Raw genomic sequence first — 7,098 nt, forward strand, 5'->3', positions numbered from 1 at the left:
TATACCCAAATGTAAGATTCCTATGTGCATTCAAATGGTAAATGTTTTCGTCCCTGTCCCTGTAGGCACATTACAAACTCTCTGGTATATCCCAGCTTTAAGTGTTGAGATGAAATTGACTGTATTGGTTTGACACTTCCTGAGGGTTCCATGATCCTGAGTACAAAGGTTCAAGTGCCACTCATTACTTTTAGATAGTCACACACACTTTAAGAAGCTGACAAAAGTTATGGACTCTCTCACAAGAAAAAAATGCAAAGTATAAATATGTGTTCATTTTTAGAAACAATTCTGGTGGTTTCCTGCAGTACATGTATGTCCCAGGCTAAAGGTCCCTATTGTTATAGGTCACCAGCTCTGACAATGACATCTAATCTTTATTCTTCTTTGCCTTAGTCTTTTCAGGCAACTATAGAAATATTAGCATGTAGTGGTTGGAATGAGGAGTGCTCTCTACAGTCTTGGGCATTTGCTCCCCTATTTGTGGTGTTGTTTGGAGAAGTTATGGGAAGATGAAGCCTTGAGAGAGGATGTATGTCAGGGGTGTGTGTGGGGGATTGGGAGTTCAAATCCCAGGCCCAATTCAAGTTCGACCTCTGCTTTGTGTGTGGTTGAGAAGGTAAGGTCTCAGCTTCCTGCTCCTGCCACTGTACCAACCACTCTCTGCCCTGTCCCCACACCTTTACGAACTCTTATCTCTCATCTCTCTGGAACTGTAAACCAAAATAAATCCTTTCTTCTGTGAGTTGCTTTTGATTGTGTTCTATCACAATCAACAAAAGGGATAACTGATACATGCTAAGAACCATGTGACTTAGGAAGAAAACTGAGATGAGGTTGAAGTGGAGTTAGGTGGGTCACTATTTCTCACACCTTTGAAGGCTGTGAAGTCCAAATTTAAAGTAGTGTCCGATTTAATGCCTGGTGAGGTCCATTTCCTGGTTTGTGTGTAGCATGTTCTCCCTATGTCCTCTCGTGGCACAGCAAGAATGGCTATGGGAGCCTCTGTTACAAGACTACTCATCCAACCCATGACTGCTTGGAGCCCTCATGGTCTAACAATCTTCTAAAGCTTACTACTTAACACCATCACATTTGAGATTAGGTTTCCACTTACACATTTCATTTCAGAGTATAAATACACCCAGACCACCTTTTTCAGGAAAGGTTTTTCTGGCTATACCAACTCAGGCTGATTATTCCTTGCTCTGAATTTCTACTACATTCTTAGTATCCACCAACTTAGTCTTTTAATGATTTGTATTGGCCTGCCCTTCTAATTCCTCTTGACACTTGGACTGCAAAGTCATTGAGGTAAGGATGCATTGTCTTAACACACCGTAGCATCTTTTTGAAAACTTAGAGATTGCCTGATGATTTGCTTGCTTGACTAAAGCCATGCCATACATTTGTCCCACTATCCAAGAAGGGAGATAACCATAATAATTCTACATAAAATGTGATCACACAGGGAGAGTAAACAGACAGTTCTGTACTTCACATGATGTGATCAGCCATTTAAGAATAGAAAAGCAATAGCAAAGCAAACCAAATCCTCAGTACAAACTCAGGCAAAAGCCCTGCTTCCCTTCCTCCCCACAGAGAATACATTCAGACTGAAAATGATTGATTAGTGAGAAACTAATTAGAGGAGAAACTTCTTTAACATGCTCACTAAGCAAAGAATATGTTTAATTAGTGTGAGAAGATTTAGCATGCCATTGAAATAGATGTTCTGGTCACTCATTCCAACTAATTGGGCATAGAGTGAATTTTGTTTCCTAAGTGATATTAAAGGACACACTTCAAAAGAAATCACTCTAATTGTGACCCTGATACAGATAAAAAAGGCGACTTCATAGTAAAGATTTTTCTTTGGAACTAAGAATGTAGGTCAGAGGTAGTGCACTTGTCCAGCATATACAAAGCCTTGGATTTGATCTCCAACACTGAAAAAGAAAAAATATCTTATCTTTAGCTCATTAATGAAGTAATAGAAAGATGATATCACTGTTCAAAGGAGAACCCAAAAGAACAAACATTTTATAGATAAAGAGTCTTAAAATGACTATAAAAATGTAGGCCAAAAAAAAAGAAAGCAAAAATAACCAAATTTTTTAAGGGGAAAAAATCAGTCCACTGAGTCTCTAAATGTGCCTGCAGAACAAGCATAATCTCAGACTGGTATCAGCTACCTGCACATCTCAGAGTTGTAAAATGCCTCCCATCTTCTCAGAATGGACAGTATTATAAACTCTCTGCAATAAAAATATCATCCTTGGAATTTCATAAATTCATTATTTTTAATAGCTGAGTAGTACTCCATTGTGTAGTGGGGTAACCCAATCACAAAAGAACTCACACAATATGTACTCACTGATAAGTGGATATTCGCCCAGGAACTTAGAATACCCAAGATATAAGATACAATTTGGTAAACACATGAAACTCAAGAAGAACGAAGACCAAAGTGTGGACACTTTGCACCTTCTTAGAATTGGGAACAAAACACCCATGGAAAGAGTTACAGAGACACAGTTTGGAGCTGAGAATAAAGGATGGACCATCTAGAGACTGCCATATCTGGGGATCCATCCCATAATCAGCCTCCAAACGCTGACACCATTGCATACACTAGCAAGATTTTGCTGAAAGGACCCAGATATAGCTGTCTCTTGTGAGACTATGCCGGGGCCTAGCAAACACAGAAGTGGATGCCCACAGTCAGCTATTGGATGGATCACAAGACCCCCAATGGAGGAGCTAAAGAAAGTAACCAAGGAGCTAAAGGGATCTGCAATCCTATAGGTGGAACAACAATATGAACTAACCAGTACCCCCGAGCTCGTGTCTCTAGCTCATATGTGTCAGAAGATGACCTAGTCGGCCATCAGTGGAAAGAGAGGCCCATTGGTCGTGCAAACTTTATCTGCCTCAGTACAGGGGAACGCCAGGGACAAGAAGTGGGAGTGGGTGGGTGGGAGAGTGGGTGGGGGACTTTGGGGATAACATTGGAAATGTAAATGAAATAAATACCTAATAAAAAATACAATTAAAAAAAAAAGATCATCCTTGTACTAGTACTAATTGTCTTGAATCAGTGGCCTCTTACTCCTGACTTCTTTTCCTAGTTTACTTCTCTGGTCCTGTGATAAATACCACAGCAGAAGTAACTCAGAGAGGAAGGTCTTATTATTCTCATAGGCTAGAATCTATCATTAAGGGAACTTGGCAGCAAAGGTAGAGGCCGAGCAGGCAAGAGGGAAAACCAAGCAAGCAAAAAGTGAGTACTTTACTCTCGCCATGTCCTTCGAATCTGGCCTGCTTCCAGAAGATGCTCCCTACACTCTCGGTGGGGCTTTCCACATCAGTCAAGGAAGCCAGGACAGTTCGGCAGGTCAGGCTCCCTACTCAGGGGATTCTAATTTGTGACAAGTTAACATTAAAAGCAAACACCACACTTGTCTTTCTGCTGGCTACACATGGCAGGTCACCATGAACTACAGTAAATCCTGCTGAAGTGCTGACTCTCTTCCCAGGGAGGCTACTAACCATTATATCTCATACTTATCTCCCTAGAATAAACTCTTGAATACTTATAACCTGCTTTATGTTACACCCATCTCAATTGTTGACAATTAGGTCATTTGATGACTCACATTTATAAATATTTTTTAATGTTAATTTTGTCCTGTGGGTAAATAGTCACAATTCTTGAATATATTCACAATATTATATCCATTTAATTACTATTGTCACTCAGTTACAGTATTTTAAGTATAACTGTTCATAAAGTATTAGAAATTAAAATTATCTGTTGTGGAAAACTGAAGGATGTAGCAACCTAGACAGCATGTTTAGGTATTTTTCTTTCTATTTATTTATTTATCTTTTATTAGATATTTTCTTTATATACATTTCAAATGCTATCCCGAAAGTTCCCTATACCCTCCCTCTGCCCTGCTCCCCTACCCACCCACTCCCACTTCTTGGCCCTGGCATTCCCCTGTATTGGGGCATATAAAGTTTGCAATACCAAGGGGCCTCTCTTCCCAGTAATGGCCTACTAGGCCATCTTCTGCTACATATGAAGCTGGAGATACAAGCTCTGGGGGTACTGGTTAGTTCATATTGTTGTTCCACCTATAGGGTTGCAGACCCCTTCAGCTCCTTGGGTGCTTTCTCTAGCTTCTCCATTGGGGGCCCTGTGTTCCATCTTATAGATGACTGTGAGCATCCACTTCTGTATTTGCCAGGCACTGGCATAGCCTCATATGAGACAGCTATAACAGGGTCCCTTCAGCAAAATCTTTCTGGCATTGTGCAATAGTGTCTGGGATTGGTGGCTGATTATGGGATGGATCCCCCGGTGGGTAGCTGTTGTTTATCACAATCAGATCTTAGGTTTAACTGATTGACTCTGAGAACCAAGTCGAATTTACAGATGGAAGGATGAATCAAGATGTTAGTACATGGAGAGAAGAGAGCCTTGCTTTTTTAATAGAATGATCTGTGCTTCTATCCCCACCTATGAGTTTTGGCTGTTAATATTTTGCTCTCCAGCTTAAAGATTCACTAGAGCTTAACTGACCTTACCATTCAGCAATTGAGCCCTCCTGAATATCAATTGCTTCTTTCTCTCAGGAATCACGTTATAGTGTTTCCTCCAGTGGTACAGATATTGAAGTTGGAATGATACAAACAAGGGTTAGCACTGTGCTTGTTCAAGGGTGACAAGCAAATTCGTGAAGCATCCCTTATACCTTATTTTTTGCAGCCCTGAGGAGTGGGGGAAGCACATTAGATACTGACTTTCCTGTCATTCTCATAAATTCTAATCTTTAAGTACAATAGAGCATTTTAATTATCATATCAAGATACCAATTGAAGATTTTCTGCAGTGGTTGATGACCAATACATCTAATATCTAGAAGTGAGGAACCCAAAAGAACTGAAGAGCACCAAAGTTTCACACTAAGTCACGGCAGTGGCTAAATTTGGTGTATGGAATTAGGGATGTGTTGCTGGTTCTACTCCTGCCTCTGACCTTACCTAATTATGAAATCTCTACGACACCAGTTCTTTTGTCTTGTATGAACTCAGTCTAGTGAGTTCTAGATCTAGAAGCCTCCGTCTGAAGTCTGTTCCCTACCTGCTCCTGGGACAAAGAGCATCCTTTGTATACATCCTTATAAGGAGCCAGACAGAAGTCAACAAAATTTCCTTACATTGGAAAATGGCTTGGCTGTCTGTGCATGAGATTTTAAGTGTTCAAATTATTGTTAAGCCATTTTATCTAAGGTATTGCCTGTGTCACAGAACACCATTATGTTATAGGACATTGCCCCCGTTGTTCCTCTTGTCTGTCTACTAGGACCTACTTGTGTATGTGCTGTAATTTTTCTCTGACACATTAAGGAAGATGACCACAGAGGCAGATGGTCCTGTGTGCTGGCTGTGCAGCAAGATGCTAGTCATCATTGCCTCCATCAAAGGTGCCCCATCCTTTTCTCACCATCTGAAGATGAAAGCAAGTCAGCCCCTCACCAAGCTCTTCTCCAGCTTCATAGAGACAGAAAAAAAAATGCACTTTACCACAAATCTCACCTTCTGGATTTTACAGGCTCTGTCTTAAGTCACAAGAGAATTCATTAAAAGACTTAGTGTTCAACTTCAGTTTCACAGGTTAACATTTTCTTATGTCTTAGTCAAATTAGAGCTATTAACTACATTTTATTTTGCCATCATCAAATTTCATTATTCTTATTAATTTTGTTTTCCTGAGAACAAGGGAAGTGGAAACTCTATGATAAGGAACAATATCCAGAATTAAAATTTATTGCATGTATATAAAAATATCTGTTGGACAAATTAATAAATAAATGATTGGAGATGTGTCATATTTATGCAGTTCAGAAGTAATTTTCAGGATTTTTTTCTTTTATACCTTAAGGATTTATTCAGCCACTTAAAAATATTAACAGGATCTAGAGACTGCCATATCCAGGGATCCATCCCATAATCAGCTTCCAAACACTGACATCATTGCATACACTAGCAAGATTTTGCTGAAAGGACCCAGATATAGCTGTCTCTTGTGAGACAATGCCGGGGCCTAGCAAACACAGAAGTAGATGCTCACAGTCAGCTATTGGATGGATCACAAGGCCCCCAATGGAGAAGCTAGAGAAAGTACCCAAGGAGCTAAAGGGATCTGCAACCCTATAGTTGGAACAACATGATGAACTAACCAGTACCCGGAGCTCTTTTCTCTAGCTGCATATGTATCGAAAGATGGCCTAGTCGGCCATCACTGGAAAGAGAGGCCCATTGGACTTGCAAACTTTATATGCCCCAATACAGGGGAATGCCAGGGCCAAAAGAATGGGAATGGGTGGGTAGGGAAGTGGGCGGGGGGGGGGGGGGGGGGGGTTATGGGGGACTTTTGGGATAGCATTGAAAATATAATTGAGGAAAATACGTAATAAAAAAATAAATAAAATAAAAAAAATTAACAGGCTTGCATGGTTTCAGTGTTACATTTAAAGGATATGCATATAGAGTTTTCATTTTTCCCCTTTTTATTGAAAATAGATTCTTTTTACCTAATGAGATATTGTTCGATATGATCAGAATATGGTAAGTACACATATAAAAGTATAAATATATATATATATATAAAATAAACCAATACTATATATAATTGCTATATACTAATAAAACCTTTTTAAGAATCATAAATATTTAAGCTATTATTAAATCAACACCAAATGAGCAACCTCAGTAAGTGAAAGAGATAAACAACTCTGATTGAACTGCACACAACTGCACATAGAAGATGGTGCCTTCCTTACAATATCTAGATCCCTGGACACCAGCAGGCTTCTGATAAAGCCATTTATCCTGCAGCACTGCAGGACACTAACCACCTCTCAAATGACTGTCATACTCACTGCAGTTGCATTTGCTTGCCAGATCAAGCACAGCATTTGAACTATTGGGTTCAATGAACTACACCAATTATTGAGACAGATTAAATAAATGAATGGGCCATTACTCTTATGAGCGACCAGAATTAGTCATTAAGGCTAAGTGATT

At 39.7% G+C, this 7,098-nt stretch overlaps 1 non-coding gene across 1 annotated transcript; it reads left to right on the forward strand.

Moving 5' to 3' along the window:
• The first annotated feature begins 4,659 nt into the window (after nt 1-4,659).
• On the forward strand, nt 4,660-4,765 carry LOC147005921 (U6 spliceosomal RNA). The gene has a single exon (XR_015046578.1). It is a non-coding gene; the product is annotated as a U6 spliceosomal RNA (small nuclear RNA).
• The last annotated feature ends 2,333 nt before the right edge of the window (nt 4,766-7,098 follow it).

Source organism: Mus caroli, unplaced genomic scaffold (assembly GCF_978045245.1).
Source record: "Mus caroli unplaced genomic scaffold, Mus_caroli_1 scaffold_2, whole genome shotgun sequence".
Taxonomy (NCBI): Eukaryota; Metazoa; Chordata; class Mammalia; order Rodentia; family Muridae; genus Mus; species Mus caroli.